Genomic DNA, 18,284 nt, shown 5'->3' on the forward strand with positions numbered 1-18,284 from the left:
TAATTCAATTGTTCTGAAAAGTTAGAAGAGCAGAAAGTAGAAATAGAAAAAAAAATCCACTGATCAACACCTGAAAGAGATCCTTAGAGGAAAATATTATGAACAAGAAGACAAAAAAAAATCACATATGGTGGAGCCACAATTAGAAGTACACAAGACATAGCAAAAGCAACACTAATAGACCACAGGTCTTAGAACAGCATATATCAGAGAGCAAAAAAACTGAAGTAACAGACAAAAATATTATACCCAGCTAAGTTAGGTATGATCCTTAACAACAACAACAAAATGGATATTCAGTAAATTGACAGACTTTCAGGATTTTATTGCAAAAGACTAGAACTTAATAGAAATTTTGACATAAAAGATCCAAGAGAAATATGAGGTAAACTTCAAAGACTAATTACAAGGGACTCAATATGGACATATTGATTACTTTTTATATATATGAAATGTAAACTGTATGTCTAAGATTGTCATTGGTAGTTGGGTAGTTTGAAATAAAAAGTGAGGTAGACCTGAGTGTGATGTGATTCTAAAAAGTAAAATGATGTAGGAAAAGGTAAAAAGAGTAATTATCTCATACACATGTGAGAGGAAGAACTAATACAGAGGAATTAGATGGGGACAGAGGATGGGTAGTTCTGGAACCCTACTCTCATTGGGAATGGGTTAAAGAGGGAACGATGCATATTTATCCAGAAGGGTATAAAAGTCTTCTAAATTGAGAAAGAAAATAAGAGTGTAAGGGGATGGGGAAGGGAGAGAGATTAAGAGAGGGTTAGGGAATAGGATAAGGGAGGATATAGAAGGGTGTTTAGATTAACAGGAATGGGATAAATAGGGAACAACATATATATTTAGAAGGTTATAAAAATCTTCTAAATTTAAAAAGAAATGAGAGGGTAAGGGAATAGGGTGGAGGGAGAGGATAAGGGAGGGATTCCTGGAGGTGGGTAGCTTAAGGAATAGGAGGGCAAGGTTGATGGCAGAAGGAATGAGTTATTAAAGGAGTGACAAGGGATAGGAATAGAGTGAGAAGGATAGTGAGGAAAATAGGATGGAGAAAAATATACAATAAGTAATAATTTAGAATGTGAATGAGATGAATTTACCTATAAAATGGAAACTGATAGATTAAAAAAACAAATTCAATAATATGTTGCATTCAGAAAATTCTATAAAATGAGAGATACACACAAACATAAAATAAAGATCAGGAGTAGAATTTATTATGTAAGAAAACAGGAAGAGTAATCATTATCTCAGACAAAGTTAAAGCTAAAATGAGATCTAATCAAAAGAGAAAATAGGGAAACTACACTATGTGTCAGCCACATTAATCAATAGTTTTAGAATATATAAAATAAATGGGCAGTAAAAAAAAATTAGAATAGACCTGCCAAAACAGATACAGGAACTATATGAATATAAACACAAAACACTTTTTATACAAATTTATATCTAAATAATTGAAGTAATACTTACTGTGCATGGGTAGGTAAAGCTAGTATAATTTTTTAAAAACAACAATTTTATCTAACTAATCTATTTATGTAATGCCATCAAAACAAAATTACTAAAAACATTATCTGAGTCAGAAAAAAATTATAATAGGGTTCATCTGGAAGAGCAGAGTGTCAGGAACTTCAAGAAAACCAGGGGGAAATAATGTGAAAGAACTGGATTCAGTAGTATCAGACCTTAAACCAAATTATAAGTAGTGAGCAGTATTAAAGTATAAAATGGATAATTTTGATTATTTTGAATTAATTTTTTTCTGTATAACTAAAACCTATGTAGCTAAGAATAGAGGGAATGTAGAAAATTTTGGGAAAAATTTCTCACAGACTATCTCCCAGATAAAATGTGATAGGATCAGAATATTGTTGTGATTTAGGAAATGAGGAACTAGTGAATTTAGAAATATATGGAAAGATTTCGACTTAATAAAGAAGATGCTATCCACCTTCAGAGAAAGAGATGACATGTTCTTAAGTATATGCATTTGAGTATATATGTTTATATGTGTGTATGTTTATGAATATCTATGTATATGTATATATACATACATACACTCATATGTGTATATATACACATATATATCCATGCTTAATTGTAACCTTCTGTAGGGGGAAAGGAAGGGGAAAAATAAAGTAAAAAGTTGATAGTAGTGGACAAAAGAAAACATACAAGGAAGCAAAATGAAGATGGACAGATTTGAAAATAATGTATAGTATTCATTACATAAGTTTTCTTAAAATGGAAATTTAGTTCTTTATATTGAATCTTCTTTTATGTTCTTCTGGGTACACAACAGTGTTTTTTAAATTTTTTTATTTAAGTTTAAAATAAATTTTAAAATAAAAAAGCAAATTGGAGAAAACAGATGACAAATCATCTCTAAAGAAGAGAGATGAATAGATTTTAAATACAAGATGTACATTAATGCACTAGTAGTGGAACTAAAACTTGGCCCAACTATTCTGGAAAGAAATTGGTTTCAGTTTCAAGATATCAGTTATGAACTGTGACATTAGCAAAGAAAGTAAGACTCTGAGGACAAATTCTGCTATATTATGATGAACCTAATTTTTCTTATCTACAAAACAGGGAAAGCACTTCTATGAGTCACTCAAAATGTGTGAGGAAAGTTCTTTTTAAAACAGCAAGTGCTATATCTGTGCAAATTTTATTATTATTATTATTATTATCATCGTAATTCCAGTTCTTATTACACAGTCTTGAATATATTTAATGTTTGTTCAATTGAAATTACATGGGAAAGAGAACTAGATAAAATGCCATGGTAATTTGACATGTTTTCATCATAGAAAATTTTCCTGGAAAAAACTGAAATAATTTGTTATTTTATACCAAATATACATTTTTTTAAAAAAAATAGTGGTTTATTTTATATATATCTGGTATTTTAATTGAAGTAATTTATATAGGTATAGGAATAGCTAGCTATAAATAAGTAAAACTATTTTTTTTAATTTAGGAAAGGTCAAATCAATACTAACACTTTAGGTATAAAATAAAAACCTTAGTTTTTCCTTTCTTTGCTGTCATAGAATGCATTTTTTTTTACAGGAAAGAATGAAGGAAGGAAAGAAGGAAGAGCCTACACCTAATATTCTATAAATGAAATTTTGTATGCATCTCTTTACCTTTCAATGCCTTTAGAATGCCCTGATATTTATGATTTATACTGTGGAGTAAGGTGCATGCAGCATTCTTTTGCATATATAGCAAAAACAATATATGTCTATATACACATATATACATACATATATGTGTGTATACAAAGATCCCTTCCAGCTATATATACATATGTACATATATGTGTATATGTATATACACATATACATGTATGGTGTTGTTTTTGTTTTTGTATCATAGTCTTTTACTTTTTCAAGATGACTGCTTATTTTCCTGCTGTATATCATTTGGCTCATTCAGTGATTTCTTTTATTCTTTTCTTTTATTGATTTTCCACTTTCTTCCCTCTCCCCCTTTCCCTATCCCATGTTAGTGGTGGTATTATACTTCTAAAAGTAACCTAAGATTATTGTGGTTACCTCTAGTTAAGCAATTTTGATTCCCACAATTAGATGAAAATTAACCCTGGGTAAATATATTTTATATGCATTGCCATTTGTTGTTATTCATAAGATTAAAGAAGAAAAACAATGTTAAATTTATTATAAAGTTGATTAAGGTATAACATTTTTAGAAAATAGTGTGAGTCCTTTATATTCCAAGAAGAATAAACAGGACTTTAGTTCAGAAGGTATCATTCAAAAGATCCTTACACAGCAAAATGTATGGCACTCAATTTATCTCTGTTGGATAGAATGAAGTTCTGAGCTGGATCTGCTGAGATTAAAACCTCAGGCTTTAGGAAGTCCACCTGAATTACAGTCTAGTAAGCCACCCCTCTGGCTTTTATATTGTGATTGTATAAATGTGATTATTTTCTTTTTCTTTTGAAAATTTCTGCATTTGGCTATTTTTACTATGAAAGCATTGTAATGGGGGATTTTTTTTCTTGTCAGAAAACTTATCTAAGCATATTGAAAATAGTTTACTAAGTCTGCACAAACTCTTCTAACAATTAAATAAAATTGACTCATAGACACAAGGAAGGCTTGAGCTGGAAAGGATCTTTAGTTCTAATACTCATTTCTTAGTTTATAGAACAAGAAACTGAAGTCCAAGGAAGGTCAGTGATTTGTACAAAGTTTTACATCAACTCAATTGTGGGACCTGAACTTATTTTTAGATTTTCCTCCTCTAAATCCAGTATCTTATCCATTACATCTAGACATATTTGAAGTAGTAAATCTTTCAAATGAAAGGTTCTATATGTTCCTTAGGAAACACTGAACTCTGCATTTATCAATTATTGTGACTGGAATTTTCATAATCCAGGGGTCAAGGTCTCAATGAACCTCTATGAAATTCTTTAAACTAATCCACAGAAAACAGGCATTTAAATCAATCCCTCTCCTTTACACACAACCTTTTCAGCTTTGTAGAACCTTCCAAAGTTTATACATCACCAGAACACAATTAGGTGTTAGAGTAGGATGTTAGTAATTAATATATTCACATACAAGCAAAGATAAATGAGTACATACTATCTGCATAATGGTCTTGTTAAAATATAAATATATGGTCACTAAAGTCAAATTAAAATTATGTTAAACACTTTGAAACACTAATTTTTCCCTTTGTTATTATGGCTAGAGGAATACTCTTAATTGATTCAAATTTGATACTTTAAAAATCACAAAGTTAATGATTTGGAAGTCCCTTGAGCACTCATAATTTCTTATTTCATCATTTAGTTTTCTAAATGAAATTTTATAAATAGAAAATTTTACTGATTTTCAAATTTGGGTCATATTTGTATTGCATATGTTGGAATACTTTATTTAGAAAGAAAACTCATCAGAAAAAATAATAGAATGACTTTACATTACAAGGGACAGTATCTAGCTTTCTAAAAGACATTTTTCAAATTCTCTCACCATGATTCTATGGACAAAATAAAAATGATGGCATTACTATCCCTCCCATACTCTGCAGTCCACCCATTATGGTCTTTTATGTGTTTCTCATATAAGACAATCAATCTTCCTTTTACATTTCTTTTCGCTGCCTTTTCCCCATGCCTGGAGTGCTCTTCATCCTCACATCCACCTTATGGAATTTCTTTCTTCCTTTAAGACAATTCAAGCATCAGTTTCTACTTCAAGTCTTTCCCAATACTCTCAATTGCTAGCAAGCCTCCATCTCAAATTATCATCATCATCATCATCATCATCATCACATTCATCATTAAAGTTCTCTACTAGTATGACACAAGGGTGTTTTTCTGACATGTCATCAATGATGTGTCTTAAGGAAAAATAGAATATACATATATATGAAGACAAAAAGATAGTCTTATCAAGTTTGCTAATGAGTCAAAGATAGAAAAATTAACTAAATCTTTTAATGATGGAAATTGGACTCAATATATTTTTAAAAATTGCACATTTAATAGTAACAAATGTATATAGATCAAATAAGCAAACAAAATAAAGTTTCAGACTTTTAAGATGACAGAATAATACAGGGCAAATAAGAAATCTCTATGAGTCTCCTCAAAAATAACAGTAGTAATATCAAAAAAGTAGAATAAAAAATTTAAATTCACCCAAAATTTAGAAAAGAGAATACCTCAATATAATAAATTGTCATTTGGCATTGTTGCTTCATTATTCATTAAGTTGCAATTCACTTTTCAGCCTTATTTTGGCCAGTTTTTTTAGATAGAAACCATAGGTATTTCCTAAAAAAAAAAACCAGTCAATTATTCAGGTGTGAAAATGTAGTGCAGAATTAACAATAGAAAAAAGATAAATTTAACAAATTGATAAACAAATAGCAAAATGAATGAGCAAAAGTAGAAAGAAAGATTCAATTTCTACAAAAGTAGAAAGAAACATTCAATTGCCCCAATTAGCAATAATAAGATCAAAAAGAGTTGCAAATTTAAAAAAAAAAAACTTCTTAGGTTAGATACATAGCTTTCAGAAAATACATTTAAAGCCATAAAAAGCAAACATCTTTATGTATTTGCACTTATATACATATATACATTCAAATAGACTAATCTGACATGCTTCTGAGACTGCAAATTACAAGATAGATGCATATACAAATATAATGCATTTTTCTCCCTATGACAATTTTTTTCCTGCTTCAGCTCTTTATTTCCTATTTTGTGCATGTTAATTTATTTCAGATATTATGAAGTGATAGAGAATTGACCTTAGAGTCTGAAAAATCTATAAGTATGTCACATATACAAAGACATATACAAACAAATTTACATAAGCCTATACATATATACATTTACATGGTTGTTAGTATGTGTATATGCATGTGTGTATCTGTGGTTTCATTTGTATAATACACTTCTAAAGAGATTCCTTCTAATAGGTTCATCCTTTTTTGGCAACATATAGTATTAATTAGTTACCTAAAGCACTGGAAGGTTAAAATGATTTGCCTGGGGTCATACAGGCAGCATGTCAGACATAATAATTAAACCAAGGTTTTCTCACCCTTTCTCTCTCTCTCTCTCTCTCTCTCACACACACACACACACACACACACACACACACACACACACACACAGACACACACAGAGTGAGGATTTGGTTCTTAGAGAGACTACTCATCCTGCATTGGGATAAGGGGAATCAGAACTACTAGGGGAAAACTAATACCAAGAAGATTTGAAAGGCATTGACTCAAGGAAGAGATTTTGTGAAAAATGCAGGGGGTATATTACTAAGAGGAAAACAAAGGTCAATAAAGAGTTGAACAATTAGAGACATAAAAAGAATCTTACCATGGTGCAATATCCTAACACGGGAACTTTTACAGAAATTGATCATGAATTAGGGCACAGATATATTGAAAACAAATGTAAAAAAAAAAAAAGCAAAACGAGCACATAAATCTTTATATACCATAACATAACAAACATGGTAATCACTTCAGAGAGTGGAAAAAAAAAGATCAAGACCCAAATGGAGACTTGACGATGACATCTTAAATTGTGAATAGGTCAAAGAACAGATTATAGAAGTAAGAATTACATGAAAGAAAATAACAAAAATTTCTGGAGTCAAGTAAAGCAGATTCAGAGGGAAAAAATATATCTCTAAAAGTATGCACTGATAAAAGAGGAAAAGAGAGGATTACTTGATTTGAAAATATGCATTTTAAAAATTGGAAAACCAATAAAAAACAAACCTAAAGCAAATACAAAAATGTGGACACAAAAATAAAGAACTGATAAATAAAACTAAACATGTTTTTTGAAAAGACTAAAAAAATAACAAATCATTAACCAATCTGATTTAAAAAGGCAAAAAATAAATTCAACAAAATAGCAAATGAGAAATGTGAAATTACAGCAAAACCAGAAGAAATCAAAGAAAAACAATACTTACTATATAATCATATACTAAAAATTGAGAACATAAAACAGAGGAACACTTTTTTTAAATAATACATAAACTAATAGAAAAATTAGATATTTTTCATAACCTAGTCACAGAAAAGGAAAAAAAAAAGAAGTTACCATAAAGTAAGCAAAGGAGTTAGGAATATGGAGGGAGAAAGGGGGAGAGAGAGACTTTTGGTCCTGATGGATTCACTGGAGAATTTTATCAGACTTTGAAAGAATGCTTTGTACTCATACTATAGAAATTGTTCTTGAAAATTAAGAAAGAAAGGACTCTACCAGAATAATTTTATAAGACAAATATTGTCCTTATACCTACATTAAGAAGGATAAAACAGAGAAGAATAGCTATCTATATAATCAATTAATATTAATTTAAAAAAATAAATACAATTCTTTCACAGACTACAAAGAGGACTGGAGGTTTTCCATCTTACCTATATATCATATGAACACTAGTTTTTCTTTCTTCCCTTCTCTTTTTTGCCCATAAATGGGTAAACAATTTCCTTACATGGAATGCTGAACTTTTTGAAATGCTTATAGACTATTTGCAAAAGGTTCAGGAATGTTTCAGGGCTTAATGTAAATTGTAGGCTATCACCCACAAAGAGTAATATCTGAAGGACTTCACAATTCATAAGGAATCCTTCAGTATAAAGTCTGTGTTAACTCCAAGACAACAGTGGACAAATTGAGAGAGCATATGTTTAGCTGTTGTATATCAATCCTGATATTATTCAGAGCTTTATCAAATAAGATTTTTTTCCTTTTGTTATAATTCATAAGTAATCTTGACAATTTTTTAGATATAAATGTGAAGTACCTTATTGGAAGAAAGTCTTCAAGATGGCATTTTGTTCTATCAAAGAATAAGTATAATTAGGTCATATATTCTCCATATTTTTTAGTCATTTGACTGTCGATGAAGTTATTGGCTGTGGAATATTATTCGATAAAGTCTTCTTATTCACTCATGTTGGGCAGTCTCAGCAAGGGTCAGTTGACATTGTGGATAGAGCTTTGTATTTTAGAAAAAAGAAGAGCTGAGTTCAGATTCCATCTCAGATATTTGTTTGCTGGGTAACATTGCACAAATCATTTAATCAGTCTGTGCCTCAGTTTCCTCATCTGTACTACAGAGTTTGGCTAATTGATCCAAAAAGCACACAGATTATTTTCACAAAGACTTGGTTTTTATTAGCACATAGGCAATGCAGATTGATCATTGGTCTTCTGTCAGGTTTGTTTGTTGTTTTTGTTGGCATTAATAAGGGACATGATTTTGCTACATCACTGATTTTTTTTTCCAGCCTTCAAATTGTTCAGGAATTGACCTTTAATCCCATCAAAATTATGTCACCTCCATCATGGATCTCCATTTTTCATTAAGTTTAATCCAGTTACTTTTCCTATATTTGTTCTTTTTACCTTTATTTCTGCTTCTCTGACTACATATAGCACTGTTTTGTTACAAATTGATGTAGAGCACCTTATTATGCTGTACTTCATGGATACTATAATTTTAGTAATGGTGAAGAGTTTATTATAATGGTGATTGTGAGTTTCATTCTCAAATTACCACAATGTAGCAAAATTGTCTGAGCATTCTTTCTTTCATACTTCCAATAGGAAGGACAATAGTTGAGTGTTCCAAGACCACTACTTTACATTCCATTATGGCTGACCCAAAGGTTATAAATAACCCTTATTTAGTTCTTCCTTGTACTCCCTACATTCTCTTCTTCCCATCCAAAGCCAGAATTCTGTATGAGATCATGAAAGTTGAGCAATCACAGTCAGGTAGAGTAACTGAGCTCATGTTAGTTTAGAAGTAAATGGCCAGGAAGTAAAATGCCCTCTGGTAAATATGCATCTCTTTATTTTCAAGGCCAAATAGTTATTAAAAAAATCACAACATCTCAGAGCCAACAGTTCAGAAAATTCTTTATTTTTAGATAGAGATTTTAAATCACTGCCTTTATTAAATGTTTATTTTTCTACCTAGTGAGTTAGATATCCAAAGTTATCTAAAATGTTCCTTAAATTACATCTACATAACCCTGTATTAAAATCATTTCTAGAATTGCATAATTTCTTAGAGCTTGTTCTTTACCATGATGGAAATCAGGAACTCAGTGTTACCTTCACACCTTGATAAGACCTTTGAGGAAGGCTTTTAAATAATTAATTATTCCATAGTAAATGCAATCCATTTAATTAGAGGAAACCATAATTCTAGGCTAATATTCAAATTATGCTGGTAAGTGCAAAAGAAATTTAGTACATGCAATAAGGAGAGACCAATTTGAATGACTATTTGAGAATATCCCTTTACCTCAAAGAGGTGATTATAAGTTTGGTAAGGACCCTGAAAATATCAGCAACAAATATTGGTCAGAGCTATGTGGAAGTTGCTCACAAAGAACATGACAACACAGTGACTTTGTCTCTTAATATTTTCCTAAATTAAATGAGACAGATAGCACCCTTGAATATTTCCCTGCTTGTGTCTATGTATTTCAGTAGGTATACTGTAAAGGAAAAAGTCAAATGTGAGGCTCTGTCTTTCTGTGCTTGAAACTAGCTCTTTGACACTAGTTATGTATAATTGGTTCTATTCTTAGGCAACATATGGAATGAAAGAATCATTGAGTATTCTAAGAACAATATTCTATTCTTTCCCTACCACATGCACTTGAAACTTATCCTTCAAGTTTCAGTACAGCCGAATATAACATGAAAGTGCCTGACTGGGGATCTTGGCATTGTTTAATACAACACACAAAAGAAAGTAAATTATAACCCAATACCATGTCAATGGTGGGTTATTCTCTAGTTTTACATATCAGTAGTACTTAAAAGAAAAAAAAGCAATAGCAAATACATAAATCTGCTATTATATAATCGTAAGGTATGCACATGAAGTACAAATGTCAGAAAATTAGCCAGGAGGTAGTTGGTCATCTGACTTCCTAGTACTGAAGTATTAGAGCATAAGATTTTCTCCAACAGAGAAAAACAAAAGCAATAGTGACACACCACTGGGCAAATGTTTATTTATTGAATGTAGGCTAATTATAGAGCAGGATATAAATGATTTCTGTATAAGTTATAGTACTATTTACAGGACAATAAGGAAAGTACTCTGTGGAGAAAAGTAATTTCTGACTGTGTTGTAACACTTTTCACTATAAGAGAACATAGTTTATATAGAGACAGACTTTACCAACACAAACTTGGACCACAAATAATTATGATGTTTGTTCTTTCATGACTTTTAGCTATAATTTTCAGATATAAGTGTTCTATTGTCACCCTGTGAAATGTTTCATAGTCTATTAAGTAGCTGGAGTATTCAAGAAATATACTGAAAAAAGGGATTGTGGTCCCATAAAGTAACCTACTACAGCAAAACCACTTTCATTTATATTCCATTAATTGAAAATATCAAAGATATTCTTAAATTCTTTTCCAATTATCTATTGACCTACTTTGGCCTTGAAGTCTCTTCCAAACAAATTGATTTTTTACCCTTTCCAAACTGGAAAATGTGGACAATTTAACGAAGATAATGAAAAGAAAATAGCACTTAAGGAATTTTTTTAATTGTCTATTAACATTACATTATCTGTCCCAAACAAGAAATGCCCTTGCTTTCTCTTCTTGCTTAAATCAGAATAAGAAGAACCAATTTGATGTCTTGAGGATTTTTTATAAGCTTTATCATTCTAGATTACTAGGTTAGCCTTGTGAACACAATTTCTTATAGATTTGTATAGCTCTTTATATTTATCCTTTTTTATGGGCCACCTCCCATCTTATATACACGACACATATGCATTAATATTTATTAATATATTTATAGTTTGTAAAAATATAGTCAAATTAAGATTCTTAGAACCTTACATCCTTCAATCCTCATAGTTTCAGAAAAAAAATCATGCCTGATACAGTCTCAGAAAAAGAAATCACACCTAATCTTTCTTTGAATTTTTTAATGTTCACTTTCTCAAAGTTAATATCAAATATTTAAATATTACTTCTAAATGACCATTCATTTATCCCAGGTTTTATGGATCTATTGATTTTGTTGTATTATCTTGGTATTTTCCCCTATTTCTCAAATATGTTTAAAGTCATTCTTCTTGATCAGAATACTTATTTTTGAACAGTTTACTAAGACTCTGAAGTGAAAATGATTCTCATACTCTGGTGATCATGTCTCTTATGACTTCCAATATTGTAGATCTAAAGTTTTATACAACTTCTAATCACAATTAATTTTTGTTCATAACCTTCCAGAAAAGATCAATTAAGCTCAATATTCTGGGAGTCACCTTCTATAGATTTCAATATTTTCTAGGTACCATGGCAGCATTCAGATTATCCATAGATTATATCTCACTCTCACTACATGACTCGTCAGCATTCTTTTATTTTTTTATAACACACATTTGCTGAATGATATGTTTCATGTTATTATTATTTTTTAATTTGTGGAACCAATTTATTCACATTACATGTCTCTCTATTGCAGTTTGAGAGATTAGTAATTTTGATTCTTTGAAGACTGGGAAGATATAATAAAAAAATAACTTACATTTATGACAAAGCCATCACTGCATATCAATTACATAGATGTTGATTATAATGGTCTTATATTTTCCTACCCTAGTATTTCAATAATACAGAGAATTTCCAGTCAGAAAACTTCCTCTGGCAATGCAGATTGGCAATCATTCTGCAATTTACAGTCTTAAAGGGCTGATAGGCACAATTAAATATATTGGCCAGGGACACACAGAGAATGAATTTTAGGGGTAAGACCAGAACACATATCAGTGACTCTGAGACTGGTTCTTTGTCCACTATTCTACATGGATATTGACTTTATAACAAAAATGAAAGAATTTCTACATAGAAATTATGTTAACCTTCAAAATATGCATTTTGAAAGGTAACATTTCATAGAATGAGACTCAAATGGAATTTTAATATGGAAGGTATGTCTTAACAAAATAAACAGAAGAGGAGGTGGTAGGGGGGAGCCTGTAATATTATTTAATAAGAAGAAAATTCAGGAGTATAAAGAGGAAAATATAGTATAGAAAAGAGGTATCAAACTCTGCATTTGGCCAACAAAACTCCCCAATGTGTCTAGAACTAAATTAAACCATAACTTGGAAATTTTTAACAAAATATATAAAAGTACAGTACAACAGAGACAATGTTAATTTGAGGTTTTCCAAATCAATATGCAGAACTTGGGAATTCAATTTTATTTGAGTTTGACACCAAAGGTATAGAGCATTTGGTTGACTGTAGAGAAACACAAAAATGATATTTTTGGAGGAGTGTGCTACAGAGAAGTTTCACTGCTCAATTTCTGTCCAGGACCCTTCATGACTCTTTGAGGCAAGATGGCCTGTCACCGTAACCCTGTATTTCTGTGTCACTGATGGATCCCCAATGTTGGGGTCCAGGAAGTAAATGGAATATTGCTATCTGAGGGAGGATAAATATTGAACTTCCAGGATTTTTTTTGTGTTGTAAACCACTCTAATTAATACAGTTCTGAAGAGATCCCTGGACTTGCAATCAGAAGGTCTAGATTTGGATCCATGATTGGCCTATTACTATGTGGACTTTGACAAGTCGCTTCCCTCCTATGAATATCAGTTTCTATACCTGGAAAATGGGAACAATGATAATCTCTCTCCACACCTCACAGGAATTTTATGAAGAATGAGTTTCCTTAATGTAAGAGGATTCAGAGCTGGCCAGGATTTTAGAGTCTTACCCCTGCTTTGTATAAAGAAGGAAACTCAGAGGAGAAGGGATTTACCCAAGGTCCCAAGTGGAGATAGGTTATCTGAGTCCAAATACTGGTTTTTTTAATCTATTGAATTAAGTTAAACGTAAATTTTCATTAACATTTAGTCCCAAATAGACAAAGAAGTATCTGGACCCCAAAACCATAATAAATGAAATGAGGATAAGCCATCCCATGAGGTGGCGGGGGGAGCAGGAAACATGAAAAAATATGTTTGCATCTGAAGCTTAGCAAAAAGCCTTCCTTCCTTCTTAGACCCAGAGTATAGCCCTGGGAGATTGTTTGAAAGGGAAGAGCAGAATTCCCTTCTCTATCTTTGCTTTCTGGACCCTTTAGAGGTTGGTAGGACTTTATGCTCATCTAAAGCCCACCTACTATCCATTAAGCAGCCAATCAGATAACCTTGTGCCTGGTTAAGACAGGTAGCTGGTTTGTGGCCTATTTTTTTATTCTGATATCCTGCCCCCTTTCTTTTGTTTAAACTGAGAGGCTAAGGAAGATCCAGGATTCAGTATTTGGCTCTTTTGGTCTCCTGATTTATTGTGGTTCATGAGCTCACTAGGGACCTTGTGGTCAAGGGGATAGGCCAAGGTGTGTTTATGTGGTTCTAGTTACTGTTCAACTGGCCCTGTTGTGTGTACATGTATGCCTATGGTTTTGGGCATGTTTGGCTTTTTCTGCTTTTTCTTGAGTTCAAAGAGCACTGCTTAAGTCAATTCCTGGGGGAAAAGATCTAATTTTTAAAAATAGTGATAGATTTTGATATTCTCACTCACTTCTTCTCCTCTTCCTTTTCCTCTTCTTCCTCCTCACTTTTTTTCATGATGCAGTTGAAAAAGGACAATGCTTCCATCAGCCACATTGTATTTTAAAAAGAAAAAAAAATCCAGTTCCCAAATTTTCTAGGAGAAAGAAAACCTTCTATTTTATAATATTCCATTGATGCCAATATCACTTCCAGTGCCAACATGTGGATCCACTGGCCCCAAAGTTGTTGTCCTTCTCTCTACTTTCAACTTCTTGCTTTAGCTAAAATCTTTAGCTGAGCTCCTACCTCTGTCCCATATGGGGAAAAATGTGGGCTCTGTCATCCCTCTTTCAGCTTAAAATAGAGAGGTTTAAGCTTCAGTCTTTTTAGATAGTTACAGGCTAATTCTGAATTAAGAGAGAAACATCACCAGCCATCTTGATTTTGTCTTTCCAATGGACTTCAATGACTCTGGAGGAGACAGTGAATCTGATGATTTTGTGCAGTTCTGCCTCACTTAGGTCTAATTCATGCACAATTCAATCACCATGCTGGTGATATCATTGGTCCTCTTCAAGAATAAAGAAGGAACAACAACAAGGAAAACAAATATTTCTCACTATCCATAACCAATAAAAACAAACTGGTTTAAAAATAAAAACTTAGTGTTTAACTATTCATAGAACAGTCAGAGTTTTATTTCTGGGAGCCAAGATGGTAGAATAAAAAGTAAGTCATTTTCACCCTCCCTTATTGATCTCTGAAAGCCAAGAAAATATCACCCCAGGAAAAACCTGTAAAAATTGAACTAGCAAAAAGATGGGGTGCAGCAATCTTATAGCCCAGGAAAACTGGGGGATTAATTGGAAAGGCCCCTCTCACTGAGGGGGAGAGAGAACATTACAGAAAAGAAGGCATCCCAGCAAAGTAGCAGAAAGCCCCACCTGTGCATACCATGGGGAGATCCTGAGCCACAGGGTAGTGGAGAAGGCAAGCACCAACACCAGGACCCCTGAGTGCCTCAGTATGGGCAGGGGAACTGGTGGACATCAGCTCAGAAAACTACCATCTGCTATGGTGTTCTCTGGCAGCCAAGTCTCCTGGTGCCTCAGCAAAACTCTGGGAAGCACAACTCCAGGCTAAAAGATATCCTCTAGCAATGAAACATTCCTATGCAAGACCTGGGTGAGCAGGAACCAAAGAAAGGAGCACAGGGCCTGGGTGAGCAGGCATCCTTCTGGGGTTAGATTCCCCACCCCTATCCCTAGAGTTCCACTGTTGCTGATTTCAGCCCAACACCAGGTAAGCTGCCAGAACCCTATAGCCTCCAACTGCCTGCCTCTGAGGCCCCAGCACACAAAGGCAACGACCAGGCCCCAGACCCCCAGGACAAGAAGCATGGCTCAGCACCTCATACTCTCCAGCAGGAGAGCCCAATATTTTAAAGATCAGGAAATAAGCAAACACCGTAAGCAAAAAGAAACATACAATGACCATAGATTCTTATTATTGGGACAGGGAAGAGCAAGGCAGAAATTCTGAAGAGGACAATGTTGTCAATATACCCACATCTGCAATGTCAAAAGGGAATACGAACTGGTCTGAAGCCCAAAAAGTCTTCTTGGAAGAGCTCAAGAAGGATTTTAAAAGTCAAATAAGAGAGGTAGAAGAAAAATTGGGGAAAGACAGGACAGGTATGCAAGAGAGAGTCAATGGGTTGGAAAAGGAAGGATGAAAATTAACTGCACAAAATAAGTCCTTAAAAAAATTCAATTGGCCAAATTGGAAAAAAAAAAAGTACACTGAAGAAAACAACTCCTTCAAAAGTAGAATTGACCAAATGGAAAAGGAGATAAAAAAAACTCACTAAGAACTCCTTAAAAAGTAAAATGTGCCAAATGGAAAAGAAGGTACAAAATCTAAGAAGAAAACTATTCACTAAGAATTAGAATTGGGCAAGTGGAAGCAAATGACTCTATGAGAGGGTGAGAATCAGTCACACAGAAACAAAAGAATGAAAAAATAGATGAAAATATAAAATACCTCATTGGTAAAAACAACTGACCTGGAAAATAGATCCAGGAGAGATAGCTTAAGAATTATTTGTCCACCTGAAAACCATGATCAACAAAAGAACCTGGACAGCATCTTTCAAAAAATCATCAAGATCAGCTACCTGAAGTCCTAGTACCAGAGGGTAAAATAGTTATCAAAAGAATCCACTGATCACCTTCTGAAAGAAATCCCAAATTGAAAATGCCAAGGAATATTGAAGCCAAATTCCAGAATCATCAGATCAAGGAGAAAAATCATGCAAGTGGCCAAAAGAAATAATTTAAATATAATGGAACCAGAGTCAGGATTATGCAGGACCTTGCAGCTTCTACATTGAAAGATCATAGGGCGTGGAACACTATATTCTATAAGACAAAGGAGCTTGGATAACAACCAAGGATCAACTACAGAGAAAAATTGAGCATAATCTTTGAAGAAAGGAGGTGGACATTCAATGAAATAGGGGACTTCAAACATTCCTAGTGTAAAGACCAAAGCTCACAGAAAATTTGATCTTCAAACATAAGACTCAATAGAGGCACAAAAGGGTAAACAGAACAGGAAAACAACAACAAGTTATTAATAAAGGCAAACTGTTTACATCCCTACAAAGGAAGATGACACTTGTAACTCTTGAAAACTGTATTGTTATTACACAATTTAAAAGGGGGTATACATAGACAGAGGGGTTGGGTATAAGTTGACTTTGATGTAATGATAAAAAAATCTAATTAAGTGGGTTAAGTGGATCTAAGTAAGAGGATTAAGTGTATCTAATTAAGGCATAGTACTGGGAGAAAGAGAAAGGAGGAGGCAGACAAGGGTAAATTACATTACATGAAAAAATACAAAAACCTGTCATGTAAAGGGAAAGAAGGGAAAAGAATGAGGATTGTTTAAAACTTACTATCATCAGATTTTGCTCAAAGAGGGAATAACATAATCAGTGAGGTATAGAAATCTAACTTACCCTATAGGAAGTAGGAGGGAAAAGGGAAAAGAAAAGTAAAGAACTGAATACAAGGGAGGGAAGAAGTAGTAAGTGGAAGGGGAAGAAAAGGGAGGGGGCTTATAGAACTGAAGGACCAAGGAAGACAGTGGTCAAAGGCAAAACATTAGTAAGGAAGGAAAGGGAGAAAGGAGAAAGAAAAGCATAAACTGGATGGAAATAGGATTGAGAGAAAGACACAAATAGTAATCATAATTGTGAATGTGAATGATATGAACTCTCCAATAAAATGCAAATGGATAGCAGAATGGATTAAAAATCATAATTCTACAATATGTTGTTTACAGGAAACACATTTGAAACTAAAGAAATGCACACAGGGTAAAGGAAAAAGAGCTGGAGGAGAATAGATTATGCTTCAGCTGAAGTTAAAGAAAAAAAAAAAACAAGGGTAGCAATCCTGTTCTCCAAAAAAGCAAAAGCACAATAGACAATGAAGTGATATCAGTAATAAACACATATTCACTAAGTGGTATGGCATCTAAATTGTTAGAGGAGAATTTCAGGATGTTACAAGAAGAAATAGACAGCAAAACTATACTAGTGGGAACCTCAACCTCCTCTTCTGTGAATTACCTATATCTAACCACAAAATAAACAAGAAAGAAGTTAGGGAGGTGAATAAAATTTTAGGAAAGTTAGATATGGTAGACCTCTGGAAAAAATTGAATGGGGATAAAAAGGAATATCCTTTTTTTTCTCATTGGTACTTGGCACTTAAAAAAAATTGACCGTGTATTAGGGCATAAAAACTTCACAATCCAAAGCAGAAAGGCAGAAATATTAAATACATCCTTTTCAGATTATGATGCAATAAAAATTATATGTAATAAAGATCCAGGGAAAGATAGACTAAAAATTAATTGCAAACTAAATGATCTAATCCTAAGGAATGAGTGGGTGAAACAACAAATCATAGAAACAATCAATAACTTCATCCAAGAGAATGACAATAATGAAACACCATGCCAAAACTTTTAGGATGCAGTGAAGGCATTTCTTAAGGAAAGTTTTATATCTCTCAGTGTAAAATAGAAAAAGTGGAGATCAATGAATTTGGCATGCAACTAAAATAAACTAGAAAAAGAACAAATTAAGAATG

The sequence above is a fragment of the Vombatus ursinus genome, unplaced genomic scaffold (genome assembly GCF_900497805.2).
Source record: "Vombatus ursinus unplaced genomic scaffold, bare-nosed wombat genome assembly UNPS02014805.1, whole genome shotgun sequence".
Lineage (NCBI taxonomy): Eukaryota > Metazoa > Chordata > Mammalia > Diprotodontia > Vombatidae > Vombatus > Vombatus ursinus.